We start from the raw sequence: 12,170 nt of genomic DNA, 5'->3' as shown, positions 1-12,170 counted from the left end.
GGTCGACGCCCGTTGCTCTGACTTCGACCTCCAAGAAGCTTCGTCTCAGGGAAAGATCCCCGTGAGGTGATGCAGTACTGCAGGTGAGTTCGAACCTGTTCGTCGCCACTGTAGTGTCCGCGCCTTAATAATACACAGACTGCAGGAGAACAATAAAACAGGTATTTACTGAACAGAGGGTAACTTAAGACTGAAGTACAGAAGCCTGCTATGGCTTTATATACAGGGGTGGTCACTGCCGGTACTGCAGTATAGAATCAGTTCTTCTCTTAAAGGTACATACACAACAAGGGGGAGGAGGGGAAGTGAGAGGTGGGAGGGGAGAGAGAGGGGGGAGAGGGGAGGGGGAGTGAGAGCTGGGAGGGATATAGGCGGGAGTGGAGAAGAGAGCGGGTGAGGGTGAGGGGGGAGGGGTGAGGGGGAGGGGGGCGAGGACGGGAGGGGAGGGGATTGTAATGTCCGAGGATCAATAATACTCAGGCTGCAGGAGAACAATAAAACAGGTATTTACTGAACAGAGAGTAATTCAAGAATGAAATACAGAAGCCTGCTATGGCTTTATATACAGGGGTGGTCACTGCCGGTACTGCAGTATAGAATCAGTTCTTCTCTTAAAGGTACATACACAACAATTCCTCCCCTTTTAGATAAACAGTACATAACATTCATTTAACAACTAAATAATAACTAATTACAATTACAATTTTCTCTGTACTATATACATCAACTGAAATAATCATTTATAAGTTCAGTCTTTGAGGAGGCTTCCTGATCCTGACTGGATAGCGCCTTTCTTGAGTATCCTGTTCTTGCGGCGGAGTTGATTCTGGCTCATTGTCATTGGTTGGTTCGTCAGCTTCCAATACCACTGCTTCTGAGGTAGACGCAATCTGTACTTCGGGTTGATTACCAGGTGCACCTGCTCGTGATATGGGTTTGGCTTGTTCCTGTGACTCTAGAATCTGGTCAGCATGGCGTCTCACGATGCTCTCTCCAATGTCCACTGTGTACATTAATGGTCCCTGCTGTGTGCATATCGTTCCTGGCTGCCATTTTTCTGTTCGGTAGTCGCGGGCCAAGACTGGTTGCCCTATCTTGAAGCTCCTGGTTGGCTTCTCATTTATGTGCTGGAATTGCTTATCCTCAACATCTCGTCTTATGTTTGGTTTGAGCAAATCCAGGGGACATCTTAGCCTTCGGTTGAAGAACATTATGGCTGGAGCTTGGTTGGTGACTGCATGTGTCGCATTCCGGTAAGCAAGCAAGAAATTATCCACCTTGTGTTGTAGTGGTATGTTGTCGTTATACATTGCCTTTATTGCCTTTTTAAAGGTCTGAACAAACCTCTCAGCCAATCAATCAAATCAAATCAAATCAAATCAACTTTTATTGTCATTGTTAGTGCACAAGTGCAGTACAACGAAATGTAGGCTTGCGGCTCCCGAGGGAGTACAATTTGGATTAGGACACTTAAACATTCAACATACATTTATACATTTGGCTTGCAGTATATTAGCATAAATATGACCATAATAAAGTGCATTGGCAGATGTGCAGGCTTTAGGATGACAGCCCTGGGAAAGAAGCTGTTCCTAAATCTGGTCGTATGGGTGCGAATGCATCTGTAGCGTCTTCCAGATGGTAGGAGGGCGAACAGACTGTGGCTGGGGTGGGTAGGGTCTTTGATGATGGACCGTGCCCTCCGTAGGCAGCGTTTCTGATATATATGCTCTATGGTCGGTAGCCGGGTGCCGGTAATGCGTTGGGCAGTTTTGACTACCCGCTGCAGGGCTTTCCGGTCATGGGAGCTACAGCTGCCATACCATACCGTGATACAGTTTGTCAGGATGCTCTCTATAGTGCAGCGGTAGAAGTTAGAGAGGATCAGGGGTGACAGATTACATCCCTTCAGCCTCCTCAAGAAATATAGGCGCTGCTGGGCCTTCTTCACCAGAGAGGAGGTGTTGAGGGACCAGGAGAGGTCTTCCGTGATGTGGACTCCGAGGAACTTAAATCCATTTGTGGCTGGATGATATGGGGCAGATGTGTAATGTTTCACCCCATTATTCCTCAGAGAGCTCCGGAAATCCTCGGACACAAACTGTGGCCCATTGTCGGAGCAAATCTGTTCTGGCAAGCCATTCCTGGTGAAGATGGTCCGTAGGGCTGCAATAGTTTTCTCCGTGGTGGTGGAGGACATTTTGATGACCTCTGGCCATTTCGAATGGGTGTCCACAGCGATTAGGAACATTGAGTCCATAAATGGACCAGCAAAATCAATATGTACCCGTTGCCATGGAGATGAGGGCCACTCCCATGGATGTAGCGGGGCCTGTGGTGGAGCGTTTTGGACCTTCTGGCATCCTGTGCATCTCTTGGTCATATCCTCGACTTCTTTATCGATTCCCGTTACTCCTTTTAGAGTCCCAAGTCCTTGTTGGAACACTTCTTCCGTGTCAGTTAGAATTTTTGACAGTCGTCCAGGTGTGACGTCATCATCCTTTTTATCAGTCACAGTTAGCGCCTGAATGGAATGCCAATCCAATTGTATTTTTCGGATCCATTCACGTCCCAATAGTGGTGGTCCTCCATCCGGTATATATATAGATACAGTTTCTGTGTTTCCTTGCCGTTGTATTCAACTGGCACCCTTATTTTTCCTCTGGGGTAGACTTTTTGCCCCGTGTATGTCTTCAATACAATGGACGTGTCCTTTAAGGGTATGTGTGAGAATAGACGCTCATAGTCTCATCGATTCATGACAGTTAGGGCTGATCCTGTATCCAATTCCATTTTTACTGGGGACCCTGCTATCATGAGGGTGACCCAAATGGTTCGGTGATCCTCCTTTGCGATCACGTTGTGTAACTTTAGACAACTTAGTCTCCTGCTCCCAGAGTCCTTATCACTCTCCTGATCTTCCGAACTACTGTCTGTCAATTTCATTACTTTCTTGTACTTTTCCTTAGTAGTTCTTGTAGTGTTGGTTTTCTTTCCCGACCTGCAGACTCTTGCTATGTGTCCCATTTTCCCACATTGCCTGCATACTTTGCCCTTAACCCAGCAGTCCTTCTGATCATGGGTTGTTCTGCCGCAGCGATAGCACTTTTCTGCTCCATACGCCATTTCGTTAGTGCGGTATTCTTGTGGTTTCTGTTGTATTTCCGCAGCTCCCCGTGCTGCTGCTTCGTAGGATACTGCCACGCTGAAAGCCTGTTCTAGCGTCAGGTCCTTTTCCGAAAATAGTCGTTTCTGGGTTCCTTCACTCTGGAGCCCGCAGACAAACTTATCCCGCAAGGTGTCTGCCAGTCCTGCTCCGAACTGGCAGTGCTTCGATAACTTGCGTAGTTCCGTAAGATAGTCAGCATTGCTCTCATCTTTGTGCTGGTTTCTTTTATGGAACTTGAATCGTTCTCCTATCAGCAGCGGTGTAGGGTTTAGGTGTTCCTGTAAGATATTAACAATCTCCTCAAAACTTTTCTCCATTGGTTTAGCTGGGGTAATTAAATTCCGCAATAGGCCGTACGTTCTCGCGCCCATCAAATTTAATAATACTGACACCTTCTTTCTATCGGCCACCTCATTTGCCTTGCAGTCCACTTCAATTCTTTCCACATACGTGGTCCAGTCTTCTACCTTGTTGTCGAAAGCAGTGATACTGCCACTTTTCGGCATCTTGGGTGATTTAAAATGGTGCCTCCCGCGCTTTTTCTTCTTCACCAATGGATTAAAATGGCACCTCCCGCGCTTTTCCTTCTTCCCCAATGGAATAAAATGGCGCCTCCCGCACTTTTCCTTCTTCCCCTTGCTGCCACGCTGCTCCTAGCGTTCTGCAGGGTAATGGCGGCGACCCGCGGCTTCGGCGCTTCTCACTTTTTCTTCCCCGCATTCTATCCTCTCCATGCAGCCCTGTTCTTGAGCACCGACCGCGCCCTGTGCGCGCCACCCTCTCTCTCTCTCTCTTCCTCCCGACGACGCTGCACGGCCCCTTTGCAGAGCCGCTCGATCGAGCCCGAGCCCGCCGCAGTCCAGAAGGGTCAGCGCACTACCTACTACCAGCACGACTTGCTGGAACACCTCGACTGGGGAGCCAGGCCCAGCTCTCCACAGCCTCCCCTGCAACTCTCCGATGGATCCCTGGGCGGTTGCCCGCGGTCGACGCCCGCCGTTCTGACTTCGACCTCCAAGAAGCTTCTCTTCAGGGAAAAGATCCCCGTGAGGCGATGCAGTACTGCAGGTGAGTTCAAACCTGCCCGTCGCCAGTGTAGTGTCCGAGGATCAATAATACTCAGGCTGCAGGAGAACAATAAAACAGGTATTTACTGAACAGAGAGTAATTCAAGACTGAAATACAGAAGCCTGCTATGGCTTTATATACAGGGGTGGTCACTGCCGGTACTGCAGTATAGAATCAGTTCTTCTCTTAAAGGTACATACACAACAGGGATGGTGAGGAGGAGAGGGGAGGGGGAGGAGGAGGGGGAGGGGAGGAGGGAGGGGAGAGAGGGAGGGGGAGGGGGAGAGAGGCAGACGGAGGGGAGGGGGGAGGGGGAATGGGGAGGGGAGGGGGAGGAAGGCACGGAGGCGGGAGGAGGGGAGAGGGGGAGGGGGAGGGGGAGGGGAGGAGAGGTGGGGGATGGGGGGAGGAGGGGAGGTGGAGGGGAGGGGGAGAAGGGGGAGAGGGAGGGTGAGGGGGAGGGGGAGGAGGAGAGGGGGGAGGGGAGGAGGGGTAGGGGTGAGGGTGAGGGGAGGGGGAGAGGGAGGGGGAGGGGGAGAGGGAGGGGGAGGAGTGGGAGGGGGAGGGGAGGGGGAAGGGAGGAGGGGTAGGGGGTGAGGGTGAGGGGAGGGGGAGAGGGAGGGGGAGGGGGAGGAGCGGGAGGGGGAGGGGAGAGGGGAGGGGGGAGGGGAGGAGGGAGGGGAGAGAGGGAGGGGAGGGGGAGGGGGAGAGAGGGAGACGGAGGGGAGGGGGAATGGGGAGGAAGGCACGGAGGGGGGAGAAGGGGAGGAGAGGCGGGGGATGAGGGGGGGAGGGGAGGTGGAGGGGAGGGGGAGAAGGGGGAGAGGGAGGGTGAGGGGGAGGGGGGAGGAGGAGAGGGGGGAGGGGAGGAGGGGTAGGGGGTGAGGGTGAGGGGAGAGGGAGGGGGAGGAGCGGGAGGGGGAGGGGAGGGGGGAGGGGAAGAGGGAGAAAGGAAGAGGAGAGAAAATGTGCCAGAACATAGAAACAAAGGTTGGTACACACAGGTTGTGGTTATGACCATTTTCTTGCTCTAAATTTGTTTCTTTGTAATCCAACGATAATGAAAATGATGAACTTAATTAAGATTTTAAAACAACATCATGCACAAAGATCTCACAGCAGATCGCATCGTCCACTATCAAAATTCACATGCAGTACTCTGCTGGGAGCAATCTGCCTCAAACCTGTCAATGAATTGAAACATTCTCAGATACTGATTGATCAGTTATTGATCAGATAACTGATTGATTGATCAGATACTGATTGCTAAGGGAATGTTTCTAAATTACATCTCCAAATACTGTAGATATGAAATATTGACACAGAAACAAAGGAACATTTATAAATGCTCATACTGTGGGGCCGATGTTCCGGGCTCCCTCTGCCGCTCCAGTTGGAGCAGTGTCCCATAAGTGTGCCACACCTGTTCAGTTCCAAGTGGACCTGAATTTTCTGTCCCAGGCCATTAACATTGTGCTGAACTTCTACACTTCAGTGGACATTCAAATCTTTGGTTTAACTTCCTGATAAGCAGCCTTCTCCCTTAACTTTCGTGCCAGGAATGATTGGTTTGGCTGATGTTTGGTACCATTGTTCAGTATAAACTCAGGTCACTGTAGAATCGGGCCAGAGATACAACGCCATGAATAAGACTTGATACGCAAGGCTGATCAGTATAACATATTAATAGCTTTGCATTACTTCCTTGAATATTTTCCAGGTCATATGATGTAGTAATGTGATCACAAATTTTTTTGCTAACTCAAAATCTTATTTGCTCTGCCATTTCTTTGTATTGGTTTAAATCTTTACGACAGATTTCAAAGTGAATACTTTTGGGGTGAAAGCCCCTATTTAGGTGTTAGGAGCAAACGTAGTATTTCTGACTCATTGTGTAAATAGCAAAGGAGGCGGCTGCAACTTGGGACCTCCATTACTTGAATAAAAATAAAGAATGGGCCTCAAGATCAGGAACGTGTTTACAGAGAGATAATCCAATCAGAGCTTCAGGAATGCACTTTGGGCCGTTGTCAATTATTGGGGTGTAAACTCTTTGACGTCTGGTGTTTTGGAGCCACCTTTGGTACATATATACATGAGTCCAGGAATTGCTGGTGACAAAGATTGCTTTTGTCGAGGGGAGCAGGAGCCAGAAAATTGCCAGTTTGGCAAGAAGTTGAGTCACGCACCATGCTAATTTCCTGGACCAGTTGCCAGCCAATGGTGTGTAGGCACACACAGAATGAGAGAGAGCTTTCTTTCATAATTACGTCCCATGCAAATCAGCAACTAATGCGGGATGCCAAGAAATTTCTCTTGCACTCTCCCATGTCTATACGGTCTGAAATTGTTGAACTCAATGTTGAGTCCAGGAGCCAGTAAAGTGCCTAATCGAAAGACGAGGTGCTGTTCCTCGAGCTTACGTTGAGCTTCGTTGGAACAGTGTAAGAGGCCGAGGACAGAGAGGTCAGAGTGGGAGTGGAGCGGAGAATTAAAGTGACAGGCGACCGGAAGCTCAGGGTCACCCTTACGGACTGAACGGAGGTGTTCACTCAATCTGCGTTTGGCCTCCCCAGTGTAGAGGAGAACGCATTGTTACCAGCAAGTACATTATACTAAATTGCAAGAAGTACAAGTAAATCGCTGTTTCACCTGGAAGGAGTGTTTGGGACCCTGGACAGGGCTCCACAGGGCTCAGTACTGGGTCCTTTGCTTTTTGTGGTATAGATCAATGATTTGGACTTGAATGTAGGAAGTATGATTAAGAAGTTTGCAGATGATACTAAAATCGGCTGTGTGGTTGATAATGAAGAAGAAAGCTGCAGACTGCAGGAAGATATCAATGGACTGGTCAGGTGGGCAGAACAATGGCAAATGGAATTCAATCTGGAGAAGTGTGAGGTAATGCATTTGGGGAAGGCTAACAAGGCAAGGGAATACACAATAAATGATGGTAGGGCACTGAGAAGGAACACTGAACATAAGAGCATAAGAACTAGGAGCAGGAGTAGGCCCTTTGGCCCCTCGAGCCTGCTCCACCATTCAATAAGATCATGGCTGATCTTGGGCTCAAAGCCACTTCCCAACCCGCTCCCCATAACCCTTCACTCCCTAATCTTGCAAAAATTTGTCTCCACTTTAAATGTATTTAATGACCCAGCCTCCACAGCTCTCTGGGGCAGAGAATTCTACAAACTTATGACCCTCAGAGAAGAAGTTCCTCCTCATCTCAGTTCTATAAGGGCGACCCTTTATTCTGAGACTGTGCCCCCGAGTTCTAGATTTCCCCACGAGGGGAAACATCCTCTCTGCATCTGCCCTGTTTAGTCCCCTCATTATCTTATATGTTTCGATAAGATCACCTCTCATTCTTCTAAATTCCAATGAGTATAGGCCCAGCCTGCTCAACCTTTCCTCATAAGTCAAACCCCTCATCTCTGGAATTAACCTAGTGAATCGTCTCTGAACTGCCTCCAATGCAAGTATATCCTTCCTTAAATAAGGAGGCCAAAACTGTACGCAGTACTCAAGGTGTGGTCTCACCAATACCTTGTACAGTTGTAGCAGGACATCCCTGCTTTTATATTCCCAACCCCCTTGAAATAAAGGCCAACATTCCATTTGCCTTTTTGATTACTTGCTGTACCTGCATGCCAACTTTTTGTGTTTCATGCACAAGGACCCCCAGGTCCCTCTGAACTGTAGCATTTTGTAATCTCTCTCCATTTAAATAATAGCTTCTACATCTTGAGCTTCTGAGCCAATATCACTTCTCACCACTGCACTGATCCCATCTTTTACCAACAAAGCCACCCCACCTCTTAGAGATCTGCCTCTGTAGGTTCAGATTCAGGTAGGCAGATACCTCGTCATCTGCGGCATACTATGGAGATGGTACTGCCAATGGCAGTCAAGGTAACTGTGGCCCTCAACTCTTATGCTTCCAGCTCCTACCAGGCTAATAAGGAACATCTGCAATATCAGCCAACTTGATGTCCACTGATGTATCAGTCAGGTGGCTGGCGGATTGTGTAGCAGGGCCTAGTCCTTTCCCACAGTAGGGCTTCCGAACTGTACCAGACTGGAGCATTGCCCAAAGAACATGGAGTCATTGATGGCTTTCATGGTGCCATTTGGGACCCTTAGCACAACATGATGCCTGCATAAATAGAAAGGGCTTCTACTCCACGGGGGTGAAATTCAACATGGGTGAGGGCAGTCGCAAATCGGCCGCCCCTTATACACCCCGCTCAATGTTCCTTTCTAAATTTGAACCTCATGCTCCACGAATGTACAGTTACATTGGCCACACGTTTAGAATCAGAGAATCATAGAAAGTTACAGCACGGAAGGAGGCCATTTCGACCCATCGTGTCCGCGCCGGCCAACAAAAAGCTATCCAGCCTAATCCCACTTCTCAGCTCTTGGTCCGTAGCCCTGCAGGTTAGAGCATCCCAAGTGCACATCCAAGTACTTTTTAAATGTGGTTAGGGTTCCTGCCTCTACCACCCTTTCAGGCAGTGAGTTCCAGACCCCCACAACCCTCTGGGTGAAGAAATTTCCCCTCAAATCCCCTCTAAAACTTCCACCAATTACTTTAAATCTGTGCCCCCTGGTTTTTGACCCCTCTGCTAAGGGAAATAGGTCCTTTCTATCCACTTTATCTATGCCCCTCATAATTTTATACACCTCAATAAGGTCTCCCCTCAGCCTCCTCTGTTCCAAGGAAAACAGACCCAGCCTATCCAGTCTTTCCTCATTGCTAAGTTTCTCTACTCCTGGCAACATCCTTGTAAATCTCCTCTGTACCCTCTCTAGTGCAATCACATCTTTCCTGTAATGTGGTGACCAGAACTGCACGCAGTACTCTAGCTGAGGCCTAACTAGTGTTTTATACAGTTGAAGCATAACCCCCCTGCTCTTGTATTCTATGCCATGGCTAATAAAGGCAAGCATCCCGTATGCCTTCTTAACCACCTTATCTACCTGGCCTGATTATCTGGCAGATTAGGCAGAGTGGAAGCCAAAGCAACAATTGTACAGGTCCTTATGATTGATGAGAGATTGAGTGGAGCCCCTCCTGTGCAGCTGGAACTAACCCACTGTAACAAGTGAGTCCCAAGGGTGGCATCAAAGACTATTCCAGGCCAAGCTCAGAACCAAAGACCTGGGGAAGATCTTCAGTCATAGTCCAATTTGATAAAAATTGTAATATTGCATTACTTTTGGAAAGGAGGCAGAGATCCCACCCCATGTATAACCACTGCATGCATTAGTAGATTTATATTTTGATTTTTATTTAATGAATTCTCAGGATGTGGGCATCGCTGTCAAGGCTGGCATTCATTGACCAGCCCGAGTCGCCCTGTACAACCGAATGGCTCGCTTGGCCACTTCAGAAGGCAGTTAAGAGCCAACCATGTTGATATGGGACTGCAGTCACATTTAGGATTTGAGAATTCAAGTTCTCAGACTGCTATTGTGGGATTTGAACCTACATTCTCTGGATTATTAGTCCTGTAACATAACCACTACACCTGTTGTCAAAAAGTAGATGTTTCCCCTTATGAATGTTCTAAATAAAAGCTTATTACAAATGTAATATTTTTATTTAAATCCACTATCAATTAAAATGAAAGAGAAAAGGCCAGCTAATCTTAGACAAATAAAATTTTCTTTCATGTTCCTTCCATTGCACAGCAACAACTGACTTATAAAGATTTGCATTTCACAGCCTCAGGATGTCTCAAAGCGCTTTACAACCAATGAAGTACTTTTGAAGTCACTGTTGTAATGTAGGAAATGCGGCAGCCAATTTGTGCACAGTAAGGTCCCACAAACGGCAATGTGATAATGATCAGATAATCTGTTTTAGTGACGTTGGTTGAGGGATAGATATTGTACAGGACACCGGGGAGAACTCCCCTGCTCTCCTTCGAAATAGTGCCATGGGATCTTTTACTTCCGCCTGAGAGAGCAGACGGGGCCTCAGTTTAACATCTCATCTGAAAGACGGCACCTCTGACAGTGCAGCACTCCCACAGTACAGGACTGGAGTGTCAGCCTAGATTATGTGTTCAAGTCTCTGGAGTGGGAATATGAACTCACAACCTTCTGACAGAGGTAAGAGTGCTACCCATTGAAACGGAGCTGATACCAAGAAAGAGCAAGTAGAGAAGGTAGAAATCATAATCATAATCATAATAATAATAATAATAATAATCAACTTTATTGTCATTGTTAGTGCACAAGTGCAGTACAACGAAATGTAGGCTTGCGGCTCCCGAGAGTGTACATTTAGATTAAGACATTTAAACATTCAACATTCATTTGGCTTGTAATACATTAACATAAACATAACCATAATAAAGTGCATTGGCAGATGTGCAGGCTTTAGAGTTTATTTGTGGAGTTCAGTAGGATGACAGCCCTGGGAAAGAAGCTGTTCCTAAATCTGGTCGTTCGGGTGCGAATGCATCTGTAGCGTCTCCCAGATGGCAGGAGGGTGAACAGACTGTGGCTGGGGTGGGTAGGGTCTTTGATGATGGTCCGTGACCTCCGTAAACAGCGTTTCTGGATGATAATATGGTTTACTTATGTTGGTTGAGAGATAAATATTGACCAGGACACCTTTTATGCCTCATTTCCCACTTCATCTTCTCAACTAATGAATAATTTCCCACTCAGTGCTCCAGGACTGAACCATCGCCTCCCATAATTGATATACAATGCGTTAAAAAATTGGTTAGATTTGTAACACATAGGACGGAGCTTTGAACTTCGACAGGGGCATAAAATGGGCAGCACTGTTATAACTCTCTGCAAAAAGAAATACCTCCTAATAATTTACGGGGCTATGGGGAAAGAGCAGGGGGAATGGGACTAATTGGATAGCTCTTTCAAATAGCCGGCACAGGCACGATGGGCAGAATGGCCTCCTGCTGTGCTGTATCATTCTATGCATCCCCTGCAATGTTCCTGTCCATTTGACTTCAATATAAAGGAAAATCAGGTGGAGTGTTTAATGGGCTTATTCCACCCACATACACATGAAAGAGGAAACAACAGTTCTTTACAGCTCTGTCAGGGTTACAGTGCATTGCATGGCCACAGACATTTCTCTTACTTTTCTGCTGTCTGCTAACATCAATAGCAACCCCCAGCTTGCATTTATATTGCGCCTTTAATGTAGAAAAATGCCCCAAGGCACGTCACAGAGGCAACATTAAAAAAAAATGAACACCAAGCCAGAGGAGTGGCGGGGGTGGGGGGGGGGCGAGGGTTGGGGGGTTGACTAAAACGTTGGTCAAAGAGATGGGTTTTCAGGATCTTAATGGAGTTTAGGGAGGTGGAGGAGTTTAGGGAAGGGATTCCAGAGTGTGGGGCCTAGGCGGCAGAAGGCACAGCCATCAATGGTGGGGCAGAGGGAATGAGGAAGGCAGAGGCCAGAGTCAAAGAAAGTTGGAGTTTGGTGGGGAGGCTGTAGGTTACAGGTATAAAGAGGGTTGAGGCCATGAAAGGATTTAAACACAACAAGGGTGAAGAGTGAGCAGGACCTGGGGTGGGATAGGATACAGGCAGTTCTGGATGAGTTGAAGTTGATAGAGGATGGAGGTTGGGAGGCTGGCCAGAACGACCTTGGAATGGTCGAGTCTGGAGGCGACAAAGACACAGCTGAGGGTTTCAGCGACAGATGGGCTGAGACTGGGATGGAGACGGGCGATGTTACGGAGGTGGAAGTAGGCAGTCTTTGTGATGGCAAGGTTACAGGGTTAGACGCTCAGCTCAGGTTTGTAACAGTCTGGTGGAGTCTGAGACAATGATGTCCTGGTTGTCTTGACCATACACGTCTACGAATGATGTCGTCAAGGGGCAACATGCAGATGAGGAAGGGGAGGGGGCCAAAGATAGATCCTTGGGGGGCTCTGGAGGT

This window comes from Somniosus microcephalus, chromosome 27 (genome assembly GCF_052327205.1).
Source record: "Somniosus microcephalus isolate GS21.2 chromosome 27, FLI_Smic_1.0, whole genome shotgun sequence".
NCBI classification, from domain to species: domain Eukaryota; kingdom Metazoa; phylum Chordata; class Chondrichthyes; order Squaliformes; family Somniosidae; genus Somniosus; species Somniosus microcephalus.
The sequence above is the reverse complement of the archived record's forward strand: the minus strand, read 5'-3'. Positions refer to the sequence as shown.